Below are 22501 nucleotides of genomic sequence, written 5' to 3'. Positions count from 1 at the left end.
TAGCAGATCAGTGTGGGAGTCAGGAATGTGGTTTAGCCACTCTTAATAAAAAGGGTGGGAGTCAAGAATGGGATTGTAGGAGAACAAGTTTACTCAAGATGGTCTAGGGAGAAGGTTGTTCAACTGATGACGTACCCACATTGTGACCATAAGACCATCACACATTCCCCTTCTCCATCTTTACTATTAAAGCACACCTCTCTCTTCATGCTTCGTAGCACTTGGTATACTCCCCTCTGCCCTGTGTTTCCACAATTCATGAATTGTATTACCCTCAATAAATTTCTTTGCTTTTGCTCTAACAGAGTGAGTGTTTTTACTCTTAGACAAGTCCTTCTGACAACCTTGAAATAGGTGTTATTATAAGGAGCCCTGGTGGCACAATGGTTGAGCGCTTGGCTGCTAACCAAAAGGTCAGCAGTACAAACCCACCAGCCACACCAAGGGAGCAAGATGTAGCAGTCTTCTCCTGTAAAGATTATAGCCTTGGAAGCCCTATGGGGCAGTTCTATTCTGTCCTACAGGGTTGCTACCAGTTGGAATCAACTTGGTGGCAATGGGTTTGGTTTTTGGCATACCCATTTCAAAGGAAACCTGGGTACAAAGTGGTTAAGCTCTGGGCTGCTAACCAAAATGTTGGTGGTTCAAACCTGCCAGCCACTCTGTGGAAGAAAGATGTGGCAGTCTGCTTCTGTAAAGATTATAGCCTTGGAAACCCCATGGGACAGTTCTGCTCTGTCCTATAGGGTTGGTATGAGTCCGAATCAATTCCACGCCATGCAACAACATGTCATTTCGCAGATGAGGAATGAAATCAGCATTTCTCAACATTTTTTCACTCTAACGAACCCTCAAAATAATTACCAGTACTCAGGGAGCCCTTGCATAAAAATTATGTCTGTGGCTCATGGTAGGATAAGGTGATCATTAAGATATAGATATAATAATAATTGCCAATATTTTTCTGTAGATTTTATTTATTTTGGCCAGCTTATTAGCCAACTTTTTGTGTGGTTTTCCTCTTCACGTGTGTCATTAAAAATTTATTATTGAAAATTCACAAAAATTAACGATGGTAAAAGAAACTTAAGTACTTAAAATTTCAAATGACGCTTTTTGCATCATTGTAGCATTTATGCACCTGAAGTTATTAAAACCTAAAACTTTGGGATATCTTGTATCACATAGTGGTGTTAGTAAGTTGAAATTCTACTTTCACAATACTAATGGAATTGCCTGTAGAGTCTGAACAACCAAGTGCGATATCGGTCTAAAACAGAGATTCTTTGATATCATGTATTGTGTGGTGTGTGTGTGTAGAGGGGTAGACCACAATGAACATCGTGGGACTTTTAAGAAAAAAAAAACTAGGATCATCTCAATTACTTATAAACCTGTTGGTGTCAAGTCGATTCTGACTCATAGCGACCCTATAGGACAGAGTACAACTGCCCCATAGTTTCCAAGGAGCAGCTGGTGGATTCGAACTGCAGACCTTTTTGGTTTGCAGCCGAGCTCCTAACCACTGTGCCATCAGGGCTAACTATGTTCAAATAGTAAGTTTCTTATCACTGAACCTATTTTGCATTACTGGATACAGCCAATAATAAAAAAGATAATCTTTTTCTGTTGTCACATGGGACTGCTTCTCCTTTTGTTTCTACTTCTTGTGCCAGGTTTGGATTTCAGGGACTTGAGTCCTTTGCAGATTCAGCTACACAGATTTCTACCTATGGTTTGTTCTAAAGAGAAAGATATTTTTGCTGGGCATAGAATTCTAGGTTGACAGGTTTTTGTTTTTTTTTCCGCTACTTGAAATATGTCATTCTGTTTTCTTCTGGCTTGCATAATTTCTTATCTTGTTCCTCTGTATAGAAGTTTTCTTATTTTTTTCCTGTGTTTAAAACTCTTATGCTTCCATAGTTAAGAATTTTAGAAAAGGAACAGCAAACTAATTAGAAGAAAAATGATATTAAGATTGGAGAGTAAATACAAGATAAATTAAAAGTAGAGCGTCAATAAGGCCAAAAGATCTAAATACGAAAGGCAAAATTATATCACTTTTAGAAGATAATATAAAAGAATATCTTCATAGTTTTAGAATAGGTAAAGATTTCCTAAGAAAAACACAAAAATCATTAACTATAAAGGAACATACTGGTAAGGTTTTATCAAAAGTAAAAAGTAGTAAAAGAGCTGAACAGAAAATTTCAAAGAGCAGCTTGAGAAGCAAGGTAAGTATTATGATGAAATGTGCAAAGACCAGGAGTTAGGAAACCCAAAGAGATCAGAATCAGCATTTCTCAAGCTTAAAGAACCAAAGAGAAAATTCAAGCCTCAAGTTGCATTACTGAATGATTCTACAGGCAAAGAATTGAATGATGCAGGAAGCATGAAAAGATGAAAGGAATACAGGGTTACTGTACTGAAAAGGGAAACCCTGGCGGTGTAGTGGTGAAGTGCTATGCATGCTAACCAAAAGGTAAGCAGTTCAAATCCACCAGGCGCACCTTGGAAACTCTATGGGGCAGTTCTACTTTGTCCTTTACGGTCGCTCTGAGTTGGAATGAACTCGACGGCAGTGGGTCTGGGTTTTGGTCTGGTACAGAAAAGAACTGGTCGACATTCAACCATTTCAGGAAGTAGCGTATGATCAAAACCAATGATACTGAAGGAAGTCCAAACTGCATTGAAGGGACTGGCAAAAAACAGGGCTCCAGGAATTGATAGAATACCAATTGAGATGCTTCAACAAATGGATGCAATGCTGGAAATGCTTACTTGTCTATATCAAGGTACTTGCAAGACAGCTATCTGGCCAACCAACTGGAAGAGAACCATATTTGTGCCCAGTTCAAAGAAAGGCAATCAAACGGAATGTGGAAACTATCAAACAATATTTTTATCATATGCTAGCAAAATTCTGCTGAACATAATTCAGAACAATAGCAGCTATTCATTGGCATGGAAATGAAGTTCAAGCTCGGTTCGGAAGAGGACATGGAACGAGGGTATCATTACTGTTGTTAAATGGCTCTTGGCTGAAAGCAGAGAATACTAGAAAGATGTTTACCCGTGTTTTACTATGTGAATGTATTCAACTGTATAAATCATAACAAATTATGGATAACATTATGAAGAACGGCAATTTCAGAACACTTAATTGTGCTCATGTGCAACCTCTGCATCGGTCAAGAAGCAGTCATTCAAACAGAACAAGGCCATACCGTGTGACTCAATATTGTTAAAAAACGTGCAGTATGGTTATATCTTTTTACCTTATTTATACAATCTGTATGTTGAGCAGACAATCCGAAAAGCCAGAGCATATGAAGAAGAACTCAGCATCAGGAATGGAGGAAGACTCATTAACAACCTGTGATATGCAGATGACGCGACCTTGCTTGCCGAAAATGAAGACAGCTTGAAACACTTAGCAATGAAGGTGAAAGACTAAATTCAGCCTCCAGTATGAATTACACCTGAACATGAAGAAAATGAAAATTCTCACAACTGGGCTCATAAACAACATCATGATAAATGAAGAAGAAATTGAAGTTGTCAACAATTTCATTCTACTTGGATCAACAATCAGTGTCCATGGAAGCAGAAGTCAAGAAATTGAACATATATTGCATTGGACAAATCTGCTGCAAGAGACATCTTTAAAATTTTAAAAAGCAAAGATGTCATTTTCATGACCCACTCCAAGCCATGGTCTTTTCAATCTCCTCATATCCATGTGAAAGCTGGACAATGAAAAAGGAAGACAGAAGAATTGCTGTATTCTAACTATGGTGTTAGCAGAAGAAGTTGAATATACTGTGGACTGCCAGAAGAACGAACAAATTAGTTTTGGAGAAAGTACAGCCAGAATGCTCCTTAAGAAGTGAAGATGATGAGACTTCGTCTTCCTTACTTTGGACACATCATCAGGAAAGACCAATTGCTAGAAAAGGACCTCATGCTTGGTAAAGTAGAAGGTCATCGAAAAGGAGGGAAACTCTCCATGACATGGACTGAAACACTAGCTGCCACAATGAGCTCAAACACACCAACGACTGTGAGGATGGCAATGTTTCCTTCTGTTATACATAAAGTCACCATGAGTAGGTGCGACTCAATTGCAACTTAACAACACAACACCCCCATTACAATGGCTAAAATTAAAAAGACCAACAGTACCAAGTGTAGAAGAAGATATAGAACAACTGGAATTCCCATTCACCTGCCATGAAGAAAGTAAAACGGTACAACCACTCAGGAAAAGCTTGACACTATGACTCAGCAATTCCACTCCTAGAGTAACGGAAACACATATCCACGCCAGAACTTGTACATAAATGTTCGTAGCAGCGTTATTTATAATAGTCCAAACTAGGAACAGCCCAATGTCCAGCAACCGGTGAAGGCATAAACAAACTGTGATATTGCTGCAGCGCAAGGCTTCCCAGCTCGGGACTAAGCCCTGCCTAGGTTCTTGCCTTCTACTCACCAAGAATGACCAGCAGAGGCTCAGAGGTTCCACACCAACAAAGATTCATTAGTGGCAGAAAGAAAGTGAAGGCTTGTGAGCAGAGAACAGAGAGGGACCAAGCAAGGGTAGCCTCTGTTCCCCCGGACAAAGGTTTTTCTGGGGCTTATATGGGTTTGGCAAGCTAAAATAATGAATATTTAGTAGGTTTCTTTCAAGGGGCAAGTACTTCTCAGAATGGCGGTGTGTACAAATTAAGCTGCGGCGCATCTGAAACCCAAGATGGACGCCACAGAAAAGGCTCCTGAGACTGGGTGGCAGGACTTATTATGGGGTGTTGCGCCCGCACAGTCCCCCTGCAGTGCTAGTTCGATTCCTGTCACTGGTACTTGAATCAGGGAGAAGTCATCCGTAGGTCACCTTGGGGATATCTGCACATGCTCCAGGGACCAAATTGGCCGGTCCTTGTGAAAAACATCTTACAAAAGAGTATATCGTTTGTTCTTTCCTTCTCGCATATTCCAGGATGGGGTTTTTCTGTCACCAGCCAAGCACACAGTATTGAAGTTACAAGTTGCAGGGCTCCTTGCCTAGGGGCTCAGTCCCCGTTTCTTCTCTATCGCAATATATCCATACAAAACAATATTATTGTTGCTAGATGCCCGTCTTATTGGTTCCAACTCACAGCGACCCTATCTATAACAGAAGGTAACGTTGCTTGGTCCTCTGCCCTCCTGATAGACTACTACTCAGTAATAAAAAGGAACAAATTATCGATACACATAACAACATAGATGAATTTCAAAACCATTGTGCTGAACAAAAGAAACCAGACACAAAGGAGCACGTGCTATATGACTCCATTTATACGAAACCAGAACGCGCCCCTAGACCGCGGGGGCGGGGGGAGGCGGGGAGAGGTGGGAGAGGGGAGGAGCGGGGAGGAGCAGCCGGCCCCGCCCAAGGTCGCTTGGAGCTCCGGAGGCTGGCCGGACCGTGGGAGGTGGGGGATTTCGGGGTTGCAGAGCCAAGTCCGCGTTCCCGGCGTCGGGGCCGCCCGTGTGCTCGATACTTTGACGGTGAGACCACATGTGCGTTTTCCTGGCGACCGACTGGGTCCGAGGCCCCCCCCCAAGGTCGTCCGCGCGTGCCTGCACCCCCGCCCTCTTGTTGCCCGCTCGCCCTTGCGCGCGCCACCCACCCCTTCGCTGCCCTAGATCCCCCGGCGTCTGACCGGTCGTGCGGTGTGGCTCCCGGCCCGGGACCGAAACCGGCCTCGCCGGCAGGTGGTGTCACTCAGCGACATGCCCTCGGACCGATCCCGGACCCCACGCGCGTCGGGGGGTTCAGCTGTGTGCCGCCATCGAGCGCGCGAGAGTTGCGTAAACGGGCCTTGGGGTCCGCAGCCATCGTGGGTAGGTGGGGTCCGACACCCCTCCCCGCCCCCGCCTTTCCGGTGCCCGCCCCTCGGTCGCCCGCCCTTCTGCCCTCGTGCGTCCGGGTTTTGATCCGGGGCCGCGTCCTGGCGTGTGTCGCTTCCCGGGCCGCGGGTGGAACCCCGCTCCGCGCCTGCCGCCGCCGAGGAGCTCCCCCGGAACAGCCTCTACTCCCAGGTCTGGTGCACGCGTGCGAGCGCCGTCGAGTCCCGGCCTGCCCGGCCTTTGCCGCCGTCCCCGCGTTCCCGGAGGGCGAATCCGCGAGCCTCTTTTTGTGTAAGCGCGGTGAGTGGTGTCGGGGCCGCCCGAGCCCCAGCCGCTGCTCCCGCGCCCGCCTCAGGGGAGGCACCGGGAGAAACCCGCCCTTGGGCTCTCTTCGCTGGGGCGGGCGGGTAGTCAGCCTCGCCTCAGGCGGGGTGGGTCCCTCCATCCCGTCTCGCCTCGGTGCTGTAGGGGGACTGCCTCTGCGCACGCCCAGCGCCTGGCAAACGCCAAGGCCAACTAAAAGGCGCTCTCTCGGAGTCCTCGTGGCAGTGGTTAAGAGTCTGGCCGCTAACCAAAAAGTCGGCAGTTCGAATCCACCAGCTGCTCCTTGGAAACCCTATGGGGCAGTTGTAGTCTGTTCTATATGGTCGTGTGAGTTGAAATCGACTGGAGAGCAGGGGAGTGTTTTTGCTGGGGTCGGGGGGGGGGCAGTGGTGGGTAGAAGAAAGAAAGCAGATGAATGGTTGCCTAGTGCCAGGGATGGGGCTGGTGGGTTGACTAGGAAGGAGCACAAGTGTTTTGCGGTGATGGAAAAGATCTCTATCTTGATTGTGGTAGTGGTTGCATGGGTATATAAATTTGTCAAAATTCATAGAAATGTACATTTTAAACAATACATTGTAAGGTATACAAATTACACTACAATAACGTTGATTAAAAAAAAAAATGAGCCAGAATGGCAGAAGATTACTGCTTCTACAAGCAGAGTTCAAGAATGATTTCCTTAATAACGAGACCGGCACAGCACCATTTAGATAAAGGTAATGAAAGTGGCAATACCTGCAGCTCTTGGGGACATAATGATGAGGCTCAAATTGTGCATAACACCTACCCTTCACTATTGTAAATGGTTTTACAAGTTCCGTGCATGTTAAAATAACTGAAACCAGAAAAGAAAGTAGTGCTGTGATGACTGGGAGGGGCCCTGGTGGCGGGCGCAGTGTTTAAGAGCTTGGGTGCCACCAACCGCTCCATGGAAGCCCCATGGTGCAGTTATACTCTGTCCTGTAGGGTCTCTATGAGTCGGAATCCACTGTATGGCAACAGTTTTTGGGTTTGGTGATGATGGGCCTCACAGAGAAGGCATGAATTATGGCCGTGGCACGCTGGTAGGCATATGTCCCACACCTTCTGCCATGACTGTGTGAAAGTGTGTCCAGTACAGATGATAAGAATTTTTATAGATGGAATTTCCATGCTTCTTCCCAGGAAACTATCAAAACATCACTTGCAGAAATTGACAGTAGTTTAATCTGCAGGCAGATATCTTTTGTCTTTTCTCACTCTTGGTATGCTGGTCAACATTAAAACTAAAAATGAATCACCTTATGACATAGAACTTCAATTTTCCCTTAGATAAAACACCACGGAGCAGATAAATATTCCTTTACTTGTGATGAATCACAAACTATTCCTGAAGAAGCTCATTTTCGGTTATACATTTCTCACCTTGCTGTAAATTTCATTTTTACTTGTTGTTGTTCATGCGTTTGTTTTCTCTAGTTATAATTTTTTTTAGTTTTGTTTATTTTGTTGTTGAGGATATACACAGCAAAACATCCATCAATTCAACAGTTTCTACATGTACAATTCAGTGACATTGATTACATTCTTCGAGTTGGGTAAGCATTCTCACCCTCCTTTTCCGAGTTGTTCCTTCCCCATTGACATAAACTTACTGCCCTCTAAGGTTCCTATCTAATCTTTTGAGTTGCTGTTGTCAGTTTGATCCCGTATAAAAAAACAAAACCAAACCCGTTGCCATAAAGTTGATTTTAACTTATAGCGACCCTATAGGACAGGGTAGAACTGCCCCATAGAGTTTCATATAGATGGTTTTAAAAGAGTATAATGCTAAAGGCAGACATTTTTTCCAAGTTAACCTAAACTATTGTTTGGTTTTTAAGAAGACTTCAGGGATATTTTTGTTTTAAGAGTTAAAGATTATCTCAGGGCACTAGTTTCAGGGGCCCATCCAATTTCCATTGCTCCAGAAAGTCTGGAGTCCATTAGAATTTGAAATCCTGTGTGAAAATGTCAGTTCTACAAAAAGTGATCTATAAATACAATATAATCCTGTTCCAAATTCCAATAGCATTTTTTAACGAGATGGAGAAACAAATCACCGACTTTATATGGAAAAGGAAGAGGCCCTGGATAAGTAAAGCATTATTGAACAAGAAGAACAAAGAGGGAGGCCTCACACTACCTGATTTGAGAACCTATAATACAGCCACGGTAGTCAAAATAGCCCGGTACTGGTACAACAGACACATAGACCAATGAAACAGCATTGAGAACCCAGAGGTAAATCTACCCATCTATGAACAGCTGATATTGGACAAAGGCCCAGAGTCCATTAAATGGGGAAAAGGTAGCCTCTTTAACAAATGTTGCTGGCAGAACTGGATATGCATTTGTAAAAAAATGAAAGAGGACCCATACCTCACACCATACACAAAAACTAACTCAAAATGCATCAAAGACCTAGATATAAAATCTAAAAGGATAAAGATCATAGAAGAAAAAATAGGGTCAATGCTAGGGGCCCTAACACATAGCATAAATAGTATACAAACCGTAACTAACAACGTACAAACACCAGAAGAGAAACTAGGTAACTGGGAGCTCTTAAAAATCAAACATCTTATGCTCATTAAAAGACTTCACCAAAAGAGTAAAAAGGGAAGCTACAGACGGGGGAAAAATTTTGGGCTGCGACATATCTGATAAGGGTCTGATCTTCAAAATCTATAAGATACTGCAACACCTCGACAACAAAAAGACAAAAAATCCAATTAAGAAATGAGCAAAGGATATGAATAGATACTTTACCAAAGAAGACATTTAGGCAGCTAACAGACACACGAGGAAATGTTCGCAGTCGTTAGCCATTAGAGAAACGCAAATCAAAACTACACTGAGATACCGTCTCACCTCAGCAATACTGGCACTAATCCAAAGAATCACAAAATAACAAATGTTGAGAGGTTGTGGGGAGATTGGAACTCTTTTGCACTGCTGGTGGGAATGTAAAATGGTACAACCACTTTGGAAAACGATATGGTGCTTCCTTAAAAAGATAGAAATACCGTAGGATCCAGCAGTCCCACTCCTAGGAATACACCCTAGAGAAATAAGAGCCATCACACAAATAGACATATGCACAGCCATGTTCATTGCAGCACTATCACAATTGCAAAAAGAAGGAAACGACCTAAATGATGAATGGATAAACAAATTATGGTACACACACACAACGGAATACCATGCGTCGATAAAGAACAATGATGAGTCTGCAAAACATCTCACAATGTGGATGACTCTGGAGGGCATTGTGCTGAGTGAAATAAGTCAGTCACAAAAGGACAAATATTGTATGAGACCACTATTGTTAGAGCTCAAGAAAAATTTTACACACAGAAAAAGCATTCTTTGATGGTTCTGAGACTGGGGAGAGAGCAGGAGGGGGATTCACTAACTAGATGGTAGACAAGTGTCAACTTCAGTGAGGGGAAGGACAATGCACAATACAGGGGAAGCCAACACAACCAGACCAAAGCAAACGCATAGAAGTTTCCTAGACACGTCCAAACATTTTGAGGGACCGAGTAGCTGGGGCCTGTTCTTGGGGACCGTAGTCTCAGGGGACATCTAGGTCCATTGGCATAACAAAGTTTATAAAGAAAATGTTCTACACCCCACTTTGATGAGTAGTGTCTGGGGTTTTAAAAGCCTGCATGCGGCCATCTAAGATACTTCTATTTGTCCCATCCCACGTATAGCAAAGGAGAATGAAGAAAACCAAAGACACCAGGAAATATCAATCCAAAGGGCTAAAGGATCACATGAACCAGAGACTCCACCACCCTGAGACCAGAACTAGGTGGCGTCGGCTGTCACCAGTGACCACCCTGACAGGGATCACGACAGTCCCAGACAGAGCAGGAGAAAAATGGTAGAACAAAATTCAAATTCACGTAAAAAGACCAGACTTACTGGTCTGCCAGAGACTGGAGGAACACAGTTCCACAGACGCCCTCCTAACCCAGAACTGAACTCATTCCTGAAGCCCACTTTTCAGACAAAGATTAGATAGGCCTATAAAACAAAAAGTGACGCACATGAGGAATGTGCCTCTTAGTTCAATCAAATATACAAGACCAAGTGGACAGCTCCTATTGAAAAGTAGGACTAGAAGGCAGGAAGTGACAGGAACTGGACGAATGGACGTAGGGAACCCGGGTGGAAAGGGGGAGTGTGCTGTCATGTTGTGGCGATTTTAACCAATGTCACAAAACAATACGTGTATAAATTTTTGAATGAGAAATTCATTTGAGCTGTAAACTTTCACCTAAAGCACAACAAAGAAAGAAAAATAATTTGAAATTCTGTTTCTCATTTCCTCCCTTTTGATTAGGATTCTTTCTTCTAAATATACATTTTAAATTTATTAACATTTTATTTCATTGAATATTTTCATGATTACTTTCTGCTTTGGAACATGAAATTTGTTTGCTATTTCCAGTAGTCAGGTAAAGCTTTCTTTTTAAATATGTATTTTAATGAAAAAATTGGTCATTGTAAAGAAAAAGATTTATTACTAACAGGTGATAAAATTGATTAGGCAAACATCGTGATGGAACTGCTTGGATGTCTGAGGTTTGGGAACTGCTGCACCCTTTCAGCTCTGCTGTTTTGTGATTCTGAGAGGGAGGGTGTGGGCTCAGCTGTGGCATCTTGATAAAAAGGAGAGGTCAGGGGACTTTGCTGTGGTCTGACTTGCTGTGTGACTTGGCTATGTCACTTACCAACTGTGGACCACCCTCAGTCCCCTCCTGCTGACCCTATCATGTTCCCTTCCTCCCTGCTCCCTTCACCTCCTGAGTGCTGTTAGTGTGGTTGGAGTGAATCTCAAGGTTTAAACACCTTTGTGCAGAAAATACAACTTTTCTAATTCTCAATTTAGTATGACTGCATTTAATTTGAGCTCTAAATACACAGAGAGGCCAGAACCTGAATCCCAGGCAATTCAGTGCCCCCCACACCCTGTTTCCCTCCCAGGGATATGTCTACATTACATAGGGTTTGGGTGGTACCAAGGTGGTGAAGGAAAACATGTGGCACTTAGGTTACCTGCTCATAGGGCACCTGATGGTCCATTGATTGTCCTATGTGCTCTAAGCCAGCAGTCAACCACATGGGCCATGGGTCATCTTAGCTCCTGTGCCCTTGGCTTCTTCACATCAAGTGGCTCTCTGTGGCCACTTTCATGACACCACCAGGCATGGCCTGCCTGGATGCATTACCTTATAGCCATTTCCCTCCAGCCTTTTGCTGCCACTCCTCGACACTGCCTTTGGACCCACTATCATCACCACTTCCATCATTTTCCCTCTATCTCTTCCTTTCTCCAGCCCAGAAGATTCTTTCTACTCATCTCTGGAAAAAAATCACTTAATATTTTCCCCTCAAAATGTGCACCTTCTGTGTTAAAGTCTACCTATGGGACACTTCGTGTAGTGGTTAAGAACTTGGCTGCTGACTAAAAGGTCGGCAGTTCAAATCTACTAGCCGCTCCTTGGAAAACCTGTGGGACAGTTCTACTCTGTCCTGTAGGATTGCTATGAGTCAAAATTGACTTGATGGCAATGGGTTTTGGTTTTCTGGGACACTTAGGAGTCCCAGTGGCACAAAGAGCTAAGTGCTTGGCTGCTAACCAAAAGGCTGGTGGTTCAAACCTGCCCAGCAGCTCTGTGGGAGAAAGACCTGGCAATCTTCTCCCATAAAGATTACAGCCCAGGAAACCCTTTGGGGCAGTACTCTGTCACATGGGGTCACTATGAGTTGGAATCGACTCACAGGTACCCAATAACAACGACAGCATAAGACTTAACATAATTTCCCCAATGGGCTTAGGCCTTAGAAACACAAGGCCAAGAAGACCTACTGCAAACCCTGTGCCATCACGAAGGGTAATCCTGTCAGCCTTAATGGCCCTGTTTTACCCTCCAGATCATCCCAGGATCCCAACCCTAGATAAGTCTCTATATTAAGTTCTCACTCCTGTCTACCCTCCAAGCTTTTCCTAGCCCTCTGAAACTCATGGTCTGTCATCACTAAAATCCCAATACCTCCACCCTCTTCTCTGAACAGCCTTCACCTTAAATGAAGTAAGACTGTCCCCTTAAGACACTGCTTCCCCTGTAGCCCTCCCAAGTAGTGGCTTTCTCCCATGTAAGGCACCCTAAGCCACGATCCACCATCCTGAAGAAGGTGATGCATTGCTGTTTTCCTCAAACAAAGCAAAACAAAACCACAACACTGACAAATAGCTGTGTTTTAGTTACCTAGTGCTGCAGTAACAAAAAATACCACAAGTGAGTGGCTTTACAGAACAGAAACTTTTTTCTTATAGTTGTGGAGGCTAAAAGTCCAAATCAGGGCGTTGGCTATATTGATTCCTTCGGTGGGCCTCTCTTCCAGTTTCTACTGGCAGTCCTTGGCTTCCTTTGCTTGTAGACAGGTCCTCACATGGTGTTTTCCTCCAGTGTGTCTTTGTCTATTCTGCTTTTTTTTTATAAGACACCACTCAGAGGTGATTAGGTTTTGGACCCACCCTACTCCGGTATGCCCACATTAACATAGCAAAAGAAACTCTCTGTCTTAGTCATCTAGTGCTGCTATAACAGAACAAAGGGAAGTTTATTTCCTCACAGTAAAGTGGGCTAAAAAGTCCAAATTCAGGGAGTCTGCTCCAGCGGAAGGTTTTCTGTCTCTGTCAGCTTTCTCATCAGTCTTCCCCTGGACTAGGAGCTTCTTCGTGCAGGGACCCTGGGTCCAAAGGACACGCTCTGCTCCCAGCACTGCTTTCATAGTGGTATGAGGTCCCCCATCTCTCTGCTCACCTCTCCCTTTCATACCTTAAGACATTGCCTCAGGACACAATCCAATCTTGTAGGTTGAGTCCCACCTCACAAACACAACTGCCACCCATTCTCCCTTATTAACAGGATTTACAACATGTAGTAAAGTCACATAATACCAGGAATCATGGCCCAGGCAAATTGATACACAGATTTTTTGGGGGGACATAATTCAATCCATGACACCCCCTGTTCTCAAGTAGAGAGAGATTTACAAATACTAGTTAGGACTTCCGTATTTCTTTTTGGGGGGCACAATTCAATCCATAAACAACTGAATCCTCAGTTATTTGGCACACACATGCCATCAGACTATACTATCTTCTTTCTTTCTTGTTAGGTCCCTGGGTGATACAGATTACATGTGCTTGGCTACTAATCTGAAGGTAGGCAGTTTGAACTTACCCAGTGGTGCCACAGAAGAAGGGCCTGGTGATCTGTTGCTGTAAAGATTACAGCCAAGAAAACCCTATGGAGCAGTTCTACTCTGTGACACATGGGGTCACCAAGAGTTGGAATCAACTTGACAGCAATGGTTTTGGTTTTTTGGTTTATCTTTCTCCTACAGCCATCTGCTGGCCTCCTGGTCATTCCTTCCCATTCATCGAAAATTTTGGGTCCTGTCTTGCTGGCTTTCTTCCTTTCTCTCCCTCATTTTTGGTATCTTAACATCCTGTTAAATGATCTCTCTACACCCAGGCTTCTTAGTTTCTTGATGCCCTCGCCTGCAATGACCTGGACCTCTCTCTACCTCAGGCACCATCTCTCATAGCCATATACTAGTTTTCATCATTCCCAACAACTGCACCATCTCCAAAGATTTCCATTTCAAGCATCCCTCTCTCTGACTATGCCTCCTGTCTCTCAGCTCCCTTCCTCTGCATCTGAGTAGGTCGCTGGAGGAGAAAGATCTGTATCCATGCTATCTGGTCTCACTTTAAACCTATCATCACAAGACTCCAGGCCCAGCAAGCCTCCTACATTCCGCTATTCATTTCACTCTCCGCTCTTTCCCCCACATACTCAAAGATCCTTTCCCTGGTCTTACACTCAGCTAATGTCCTCTTTCTTGTTTCATTGAGACTCGATTTCATTCCATTGAGTCTGTGAGCAGTATTTGGCATCACTGATCATTCCCTTCTTGTTATGGATTGAATTTTGTCCCCTAAAAAGATAAATTGAAGACCCAACCCCCCGGTACCTGTGAATGTGATCTTGCTTGGAAATAAGGGCTTTGAAGGTGTTACCACTTAACATAAGCTTATGCTGAAGTAGATAGGTCGTAATCCAACTGGAGTGGTGTTCTTAAAAAGAGGATAACAGGCACAGGGAGATAGAGGAAGGATGGCCACGTGAAGGTATATCTACATGACAGAGAATCCCTGGAACTACCAGAACCTTGGAGAGACAAGAAAGGATCTTGCCCTAGAGACTTCAGAGAGAGCATGGCCTGGCAGACAGGCTAATTTAGACTCCTAGCCTCCAGAATTGAGAGACAATAAATTTCTCTTCTTATAAGCTACCCAATCTGTAATATTTTGTTACGGCAGCACTAAGAAACTAATATACTTCTCAGAATACTTTCTTTCTTTGGCCTCTGGGATACTACCCTCTTCTGCTTTTCCTTTTATTTCACTGGCCCCTGCTTCTCAGTGTCTTCCTCCTAAATGCTACATGTTGAAGTGATCCTGGGCTCAGTCTTCAGCTATCTTCTCTCCTCTAGCCCATTCTCTAGGTATAAATATCTCAAATTCCATGGCTTTAAATATTATCTATGTTTAAAAAAAAAAAAACCTATTGCCATCAAATTGATTGCAACTCATGGCAACCCCATCTGTTACTGAGTAGAACTGAGCTCCACAGGGTTTTTTTGTCTATAATCTTTACAGAAGCAGGTCAGCAGGCCTTTTTTTCTGTGGTGCCACTGGATGAGTTCAGACTGCGAACCTTTAGGTTAGTAGTCAGGCACAAACCGTTTGTGCCACGTATTTAAATCCCTAGCCTCTGAGATCTCCTGTCCCCTGTAAGCTACAAACTCATATCTAATTGCCTACTTGACGTCGCTATTTGAATGACTGCCTGGCAACTTAACAAGTCAAAACATATTTACTTCTCCGTACCCCTAACCAAAATCTGTTTCTCTCCAATTTTCCCATCTTTGTGAATGGAACTACCATTTACCCAGTTGCTCAGGCCAAAACCCTTGTAGTCATCCTTGACTCTTTTCTTTCCGTCGTACCTCACACCCAATCCATCTGCAAGTCCCTCTCAGTTCCATTGTTGTTGTGTGCTGTTGAGTCAATTCTGACTCATAGCGACCCAATGTGACAGAACAGAACTGTCCCATAGGGTTTTCTAGCCTGTAATCTTTATAGAAGGGGCCCTGGTGGCACAGTGATTAAGCAGTCGGCTGCTAATGAAAGGCCGGTGGTTCAAACCCACTAGCTGTTCCATGTGAGAAAGAAGTGGCAGTCTACTTCTGTAAAGATTTACAGCCTTGGAAACCCTATGGGGCAGTTCTACTCTGTTCTATAGGTCGCTATGAGTTGGAATGAACTCAATGGCAATGGTTTTGGTTTGGGGTTTGGGTAATCTTTACGGGAGAGATGGCCAGGTCTTTCCTCCTGAAGAGCCACTGGTGGGTTCTAACTGATAATCTTTTGGTTAGCAGCCAAGTGTTTCACCATTGCGCTACCAGGGCTCCTTTTTCTAGCATTGCTGTCTGTTCTACCTTTAAAAATATCCCCAGTCTAGCCATTTCTCACTACCTCCTCCCTCACCATTCTGGTCCAAGTTCCCATCACCTTATCATTTGTGGTTGTTGGGTGCCATCGCATCAATTCTGACTCATAGCGACCCTACAGGACAAGTCGAACTGCCCCATAGGGTTTCTTAGGCTGTAATCTTTATGGGAATAGATCGCCAGGTCTTTTCTCCTGGGGAGCTTCTGGTGGGTTCAAACTGTAGACCTTTTGGTTAGCAGCCGAATGCTTAACCATTGTACCACCAGGGCTCCTTCCTTCCTTATCATTTAGGCTACTGCAATAGCCTCCTAACTGGCTTCATGCTTCTCTTACCTCTCTAGTTGATTCTCCACACAGTCACCAGAGTGATCATTGAAAAGCATAAGAAAATGAATTCACGCCCCTGTTCCGAGTTCTTCAGTAACTCCCCGTCACACTTAAAATAAAATCCAAATTCCTTATTAAGACCCTTTGTGATTTGGCTCCTGGCTCCCTCTCCAGCCTCATCTGCTCCCACTCCATCTCACTCAACTGCACTACAGCCAACTAGCATCCTTGCTGTTTCTGGAACACACTGATTGTATTTCCATCTCAGGGCCTTTGTCCTTTCTATACCATCAGGTTGAAATGTTCTTCCACCAGGGGCCACCACTGGCTCACTCTTTCACTTCATTCATTTTCTTCTCAAATGTCCCCTCCTCAGGAGGGGCATCACCTCACCACAATCTATTCCCATCACTCTGTCCTTTTTCTTCCTTTGTTTTTCTTCGTAGTATTTTGCCTGAACACCTATATCTGAGCCAGTATTTTTGTTAGTTCTTTGTCAGTTATTGACTTGCTAGCTAAAACATAAGCTTCGAGAGACAGGGACCCACTTGACCATAGAATACTGCCTGGTACGCAGGAAGCCCTCAGAAAATATCTGTTGGATGAATGAATGACTTCCCAAAGGCAGCAGGGCAAATAGCTGGACATCAATTTCCATAGCCCTCCACCCCCACACCCGTCCCACCTGTGGGGAGACAGTACCCCCTCATGCGGGCAGGAGACTCATTTCTTTTTGTCCTCCCGCCTAATGGGGGAGTCAAGACTCCGTACACGGTGAACTGGGCTGCAGGGGCGGATAGGCGTCCCTCTCTATGGTCCCCTCTCTCAGCCCCTCCGCCCCAGCACCCAGCGTCGCTCTATGGTTCTTCCTGTCAGTAGTCAGGAGGGGGCGCTGTGCGCAGGCGCGAGGTGACGCCGCGGTAGGGCCGGAAGGAGCGCGGCGGCGGCCTCGGCGTCAGCGGCGGAGCCGTAGGCTGCTGCCGTGTGTGAATAAAAGCCGCCGCAGCAGAGTACGCCGAGCCCACCTCGCGAGCCGAGGACTTGAGTGACAAGTAAGTGTGGGCGGCGGGGCGCACCGGGCTCTTCGGCCGGCTCCTTGCGGCGAGGGGAGGTCCGGGGGTGGGGGCGGGGGCGGGAAGCCGTGGCCGTGAGGGGCCGCGTCTGGCACGGACCCGAGGCTCGGGCGGCCACCAGGGCCGGGGAGCGCGCTGGGCGCCACTGCGCCCCAGGTGGCCCGGGCGTGGGGGCCGTCGCTGAGGCGGGAGCGACAAAGGGCGCCGGCGGGCGAACACCCCTCGCCGCCGCTCTGACCACTTGGTGAAGTTTCGCGGTCAGACCGCTCGGGCGCGGACGCAAGGGTGCAAGGACCGCGCTGCGTTCGCTGTCCTTTCCCTTCGCTCTTTCTCGAGCGCCCGGAGGCGCCTCGGGAGGCGGTGTCTGAAGAAGTGCCCGCCGCCCGGGGCGAGTGCAGGGAGCCGGACGGTGACTTTGAACTCCAGTCCTGGAGCCCGCAGGCTGCGCCGGGCTCCAGCCTTCTAACCCGGTTCTGGAGGGTCTGTCTCTTGGCGGAAGTTGGCACAGTGTTTGTGGGTAGATCCTCTTACTGCCACTGCTGTGCCCGGGCGCCGGGCGGGACTGGGACACAGGTTTTCTAACGGTGCGTGGCAGCCACACGGCGTTGAACCTTCAGATGAACTTCAGGCAACTTCAGTCAAGTGGTTTTTAGGTGCCGGCTACGTTTCCTTGGCCGGATATTTAGATGTAAGTCTGCCACGAGTGCGTCTTGATAAGCGCCTTGGGAGAGGTTGTCCTGGATACTTGGATTAAGCCAAGAGTTTTCCCCGTTCTGAGAGGGAAGACTGGATGAGAGGCCTCAATTTAATCAACTTGCCTGAAGGAAGACAGCCTTGTTTGTTCTGGTTTTCTTTTGTTTGCCTGTTTGCTGGGGGGAAGGTAGTGAATGTGAGGAAAAGACTGGAGAGTCTCAGGGGCCAGATTTTGGATTTTCCAAAAAAAAAAAAAAATCTATTGGCTTCAAGTGAATCCCGATTCATGGTAACTCTATGTGACAGAATAGAACTGCTTCGTAGGGTTTTCTTGGCTGTAATCTTTATGGAGGAATCCTGATGGTACAACAGTTAAGCATTCAGCTGCTAGTCGAAAGATTGGTGGTTCAAACCCACCAGGCACTCCAAGGGAGAAGGATGTGGCAGTCTGCTTCCATAAAGGTTATAGGCTTGGAAACTTTATGGGGCAGGTCTACACACAAGCAGATTGCCAGGCCTTTCTGCTGAGGTACTGCTGGGTGGTTTGCATCACCATACCAAAACCAAACCGAGCCCTTTGGTGTTGAGTCTATTGCGACTTATAGCGACCCTATAGGACAAAGCGGATTTGCCCTGTAGCCTTTCCAAGGAGCACCTGGTAGATTTGAACTGCTGACCTTTTGGTTAGCAGCCAGACTCTTAACCACTATGCCACCAGGGTTTCTGCACCACTGTACAGTAAGTGGAAACCCTGGTGGCAATGTGGTTAAGAGCTCAGGCTGCTAACCAAAAGGTCGGCAGTTCGCATCTACCAGGCGCTCCTTGGAAATCCTACAGGGCAGTTCTACCCTGTCCTGTAGGGTCACTATGAGTCGGAATCGATCCAACGGCAAAGGGTAAGGGTACAATAAGTGTAAAATGGAAGCTTTACGTTCTTTTCTTGAATCCTGTAAGCCACTTAGGAGTCTTGGTGAAACCAGACCAACGGATCCAGGTCCGTGCCCAACGTGCAAGAAGCCAAACTCGCAGTCCCTGTTTTTGAGAGGAGGAAAGAGTTTATTTCATAGGCTAGCAAGCGGGAACTCAGAGGTATCGACTTCAGATTGAGTTCCCCGATCTGCGTGAGCAATGTACGATTTATTCTTACACATATTCATTTAGGCGTGGAGGGAGACGGTAGGCAGCATTAGAGGTTTTACCTATTCATAGTTTCTGCTGATTATTTATTACAAGGCGGGGCTAAAAGTTCAGCAAGGAAGCCGCCGAAGGACCAAACGCTTTTGAAGTGGGCTCGACTGTTGTCGATGATGCATTTCTGGTGATTTTGGTTCCTTGGCATGAGTGTTTTGGTTCTTTGACGTAAGTTCTCTTGCATTATTGAGCACGCGTGGCAGCCCAGGGTCAGTTGTCAGTCATCTGGCCTGCTCTGCGCATGTCAGGCTACTCTGAGCCAGTTAGATCTAGCCTTTTCCAGGGCTCACCAGGGTCTGAATAACAACTTAGAGGAAGTGAGTGACATGGTGGGGAGGTGACTGGGAGTGGCCTGATACCTGGTGGAGTAGTAATTAATTAGGTGTTTTCAGCCTCCAGAGTCCCCTAACACTGGTGGCACAGTGGTTATGTTACTGGGTGGAAACCCCAGGCTCTTACTCTGCGTGACTCTTATTGGCCAATAAACGAGAGACAGAGATGAGAGAACAGGAAGGGCACCTTTATTTTGTTGTACAAGGAATGGAGTCAGTTGGAGCTACTGCTGCCAAGACTGCTCGCCAAGGACAGTCAGGCTTCAAAGGGGTTTACAAGTAGGGAGTTCATACAGGTTACCTCCGCAACAGTCTTAATCATACGACGCAGGCACAGTGAGGTTTACGTATAACCTCCAAGCAAACCCAGACCCGTTGCCATCAAGTCAATTCCAACTTGTAGTGGCCTGATAGGGCAGAGTAGAACTGCCCCGTAGGGTTTCCAAGGAGTGCCTGGCGGATTCAAACTGCCATCTGTAGCTCTTAACCACTATATCACCAGGGATCCCCTCCAAGCAAAAACCAAAAATACCAAACCTGTTGCCATCGAGTCGATTCCAACTCATAGCGACCCTATAGGACAGAACAGAACTGCCCCAAAGAATTTCCAAGGAGCACCTGGTGGATTCGAACTGTTGACCTTTTGCTTAGCAGCCTTAGCACTTTAGCACTTAACTGCTATGCCACCGGGGTTTCCCTCCAAGCAAAAGCAGGATTCAAATGCAAAGCTGGGTGGGGGAGCCCAGCAAAGGGAACTATTTTGCAATACAGCACTGTGGGGGAGGAAGCCAGGTAAAGAACACAGCACCGTGGGGTTCTGTCTCAGTTAAGTGTTTTACTGCTAACCGAAAGGTCAGAGGTTGAACCCGAGCCCATCAGCTGCTCCACAGGAGAAAAGACCTGGTGATCAACTTGTGTAAAGACAAAAAAAAAAAAAGATTTTTTTTTTTTTTTTTGATTACAGCCTAGAAAATCCTATGGAGCAGTTCTGCTCTGTCACGTGGGGTCACTGTGAGTTGCAGTAGACTCGAGGGCACCTAACAACAGCATCAGCCAGTAATCAAAGAGAAGCTTTGCAGCCTCTGTGAAGAAATACAGTAGAGGAAGTTGAGATACGAGGCAGGGAGACTGGAGGTTTATGAAGATAAATAAGTGAGCTTGTGTTTGATTACTATGAATATATCATGTAATCTAGACTATATTTGAAACCCTGGTGGTGTAGTGGGAAAACGCTACGGCTGCTAACCAAAGGGTCAGCAGTTCGAACATCAACTAACTTTCATACCTGATTGGTTTTTTTTAGCTTCAGTTTTATTAGTAGTAATAATAGAGAAAAGTATATAGTGTGAATTATGTGCTAGACACTGTTCTAAGCATTTTCCGTATATTAACATTTTTGGTTTATTATTAATTTTTATTGTACTTCAGGTGAAGGTTTACAGAACAAACTAGCTTCTCATTAAACAGTCAGTACACATACTGTTTTATGGCATTGATTAACAACCCCACGACATGTCAACGCTCTCTCTTCTCGACCTTGGATTCCCTGTTACCAGCTTTCCTGTCCCCTGTTGCCTTCTAGTCCTTTCCCCTGGGCTAGTGTGCCGTTTTAGTCTAGTTTTGTTTTATGGGCTTGTCTAATCTTGGGCTGAAGGGTGAACCTCGGGAGTGACTTCAGTACTGAGCTAAAAGGGTATCCAGGGGCCATATTCTTGGGGTCTGTCCAGTCTCTGTCAGGCCAGTAAGTCTGGTCTTCTTTTGTGAGTTAGAATTTTGTTCTACATTTTTCTCCAGCTTTGTCTGGGACCTTCCACTCTGATCCCTGTCAGAGCAGTCAGAGGTGTCTTTAGTTTTCTTCATTCTCACTTGCTCCCAAAGGGATGAAACCAGTGAAGTATTTTAGATGGCCACTTACAAACTTTTAAGACCAGACGCTACTCGCTACAGTAGAATGTAGAACATCTTCTCCATAAACTGTCCTGTGCCAGTCGAGCTAGACATTCCGCAAGACTGATCCCCACAGCCCCCAGCCCAGTAGTTTTGTCCCTCAGGGAGTTTGGATGTGTCCGTGGAGCTTCCGTGACCCTGCCTTGTGCAAGTTGTGCTGGATTCCCCAGTATTGTGCACACTTAACCTTCACTAAAGTTACCACTTTTCTATTTAGCGTTTTTCTATCTTTTTTAATCCTCTCAGTAAGGTAGGTTGTTTTATTATCCTTACTTTTAAAAGGAAGAAAGAAACCAAGGCACTGAGAAATGACTTAGAGGCCCCTGGGTGGCACAAATGGTTTGTCTTTGACTACTAACCTACCCATTGGTGGTTGGAACCCACCCAGTGGGGCTGTGGAAGGAAGGCCTGGTAATATGCCTATGTAAAGATTACAGCCAAGGAAACTGTATGGAGCAATTCTACTCTGTAACACATGGGGTCGCCATGAGTCAGAATCTATTTGATGGCAATTTACCTAGTCACACAGCTTGCAAAGGACAGAGCCAGGGGACTTGAGCTCATTTTGGTTCCAGAGTTCCTGCTTCTAATTATCCCACTGTACCCATGAATGATATTTAATCAAAAAGTATTTCTGGAGCATCTACTTTGTGCCAGGCCGTGTGCTATGTCCCAAGGCCATGAGAGTGAGTAAGATGCAGGGTCCTGCCTTCTTGGGACTTAAGTGTTAGCAAGGAAGACAGATATTAGACCCTAAATAGGTATATGATTATTATTGTTTTAAATACTTTGAAAAAGCAAGGGATATTGTATGAGTGAACACTAGGTAAGTAGGGGATAGTCAGGAATGGTTTTTCTCTGAAGAAGTGGCATTTAAGGTGAAAAACTGAAGGATGAATAGTGTTGGTTTGGCACAGAGAGAGGCAGTGAAGAAGAGAGAAAAGCCAGGGAAAAGAGCCTGAAGGGAGGAAAGGGACATGGCATGTTCAAGGAACTGAGCCATTGTCACTGCAGAATGGTGAGTGGGGGGAGAGGTAGGAGGTATGAGCTATATCAGCGAGGGTCATATGAAGCAGTGTTTGTAGGTTGTGGAA

The 22501-nt window shown here is 45.5% G+C and overlaps 2 protein-coding genes across 5 annotated transcripts in view; one reads left to right on the top strand and one right to left on the bottom strand.

Annotated features, from left to right (window-relative positions):
- Positions 1 to 5834, bottom strand: part of LOC126087167 (zinc finger protein OZF-like) — a 32848-nt gene extending 27014 nt beyond the window's left edge. Inside the window, exon 1 of the mRNA XM_049904338.1 lies at positions 5709 to 5834. The gene's annotated coding sequence lies outside the window, so the exon portion shown is untranslated. The remainder of the gene's footprint in view (positions 1 to 5708) is intronic.
- An 11257-nt stretch (positions 5835 to 17091) lies between these two features.
- The window catches only part of RNF216 (ring finger protein 216), a 161867-nt gene continuing 156457 nt past the window's right edge, over positions 17092 to 22501 (top strand). For all 4 annotated transcript variants that reach the window (XR_007519747.1, XR_007519748.1, XM_049904808.1 and 1 more), the window contains exon 1: positions 17092 to 17223. The gene's annotated coding sequence lies outside the window, so the exon portion shown is untranslated. The remainder of the gene's footprint in view (positions 17224 to 22501) is intronic.

The sequence above is a fragment of the Elephas maximus genome, chromosome 12 (genome assembly GCF_024166365.1).
Source record: "Elephas maximus indicus isolate mEleMax1 chromosome 12, mEleMax1 primary haplotype, whole genome shotgun sequence".
Lineage (NCBI taxonomy): Eukaryota > Metazoa > Chordata > Mammalia > Proboscidea > Elephantidae > Elephas > Elephas maximus.
This window is presented reverse-complemented; position numbering and strand designations above follow the sequence as displayed.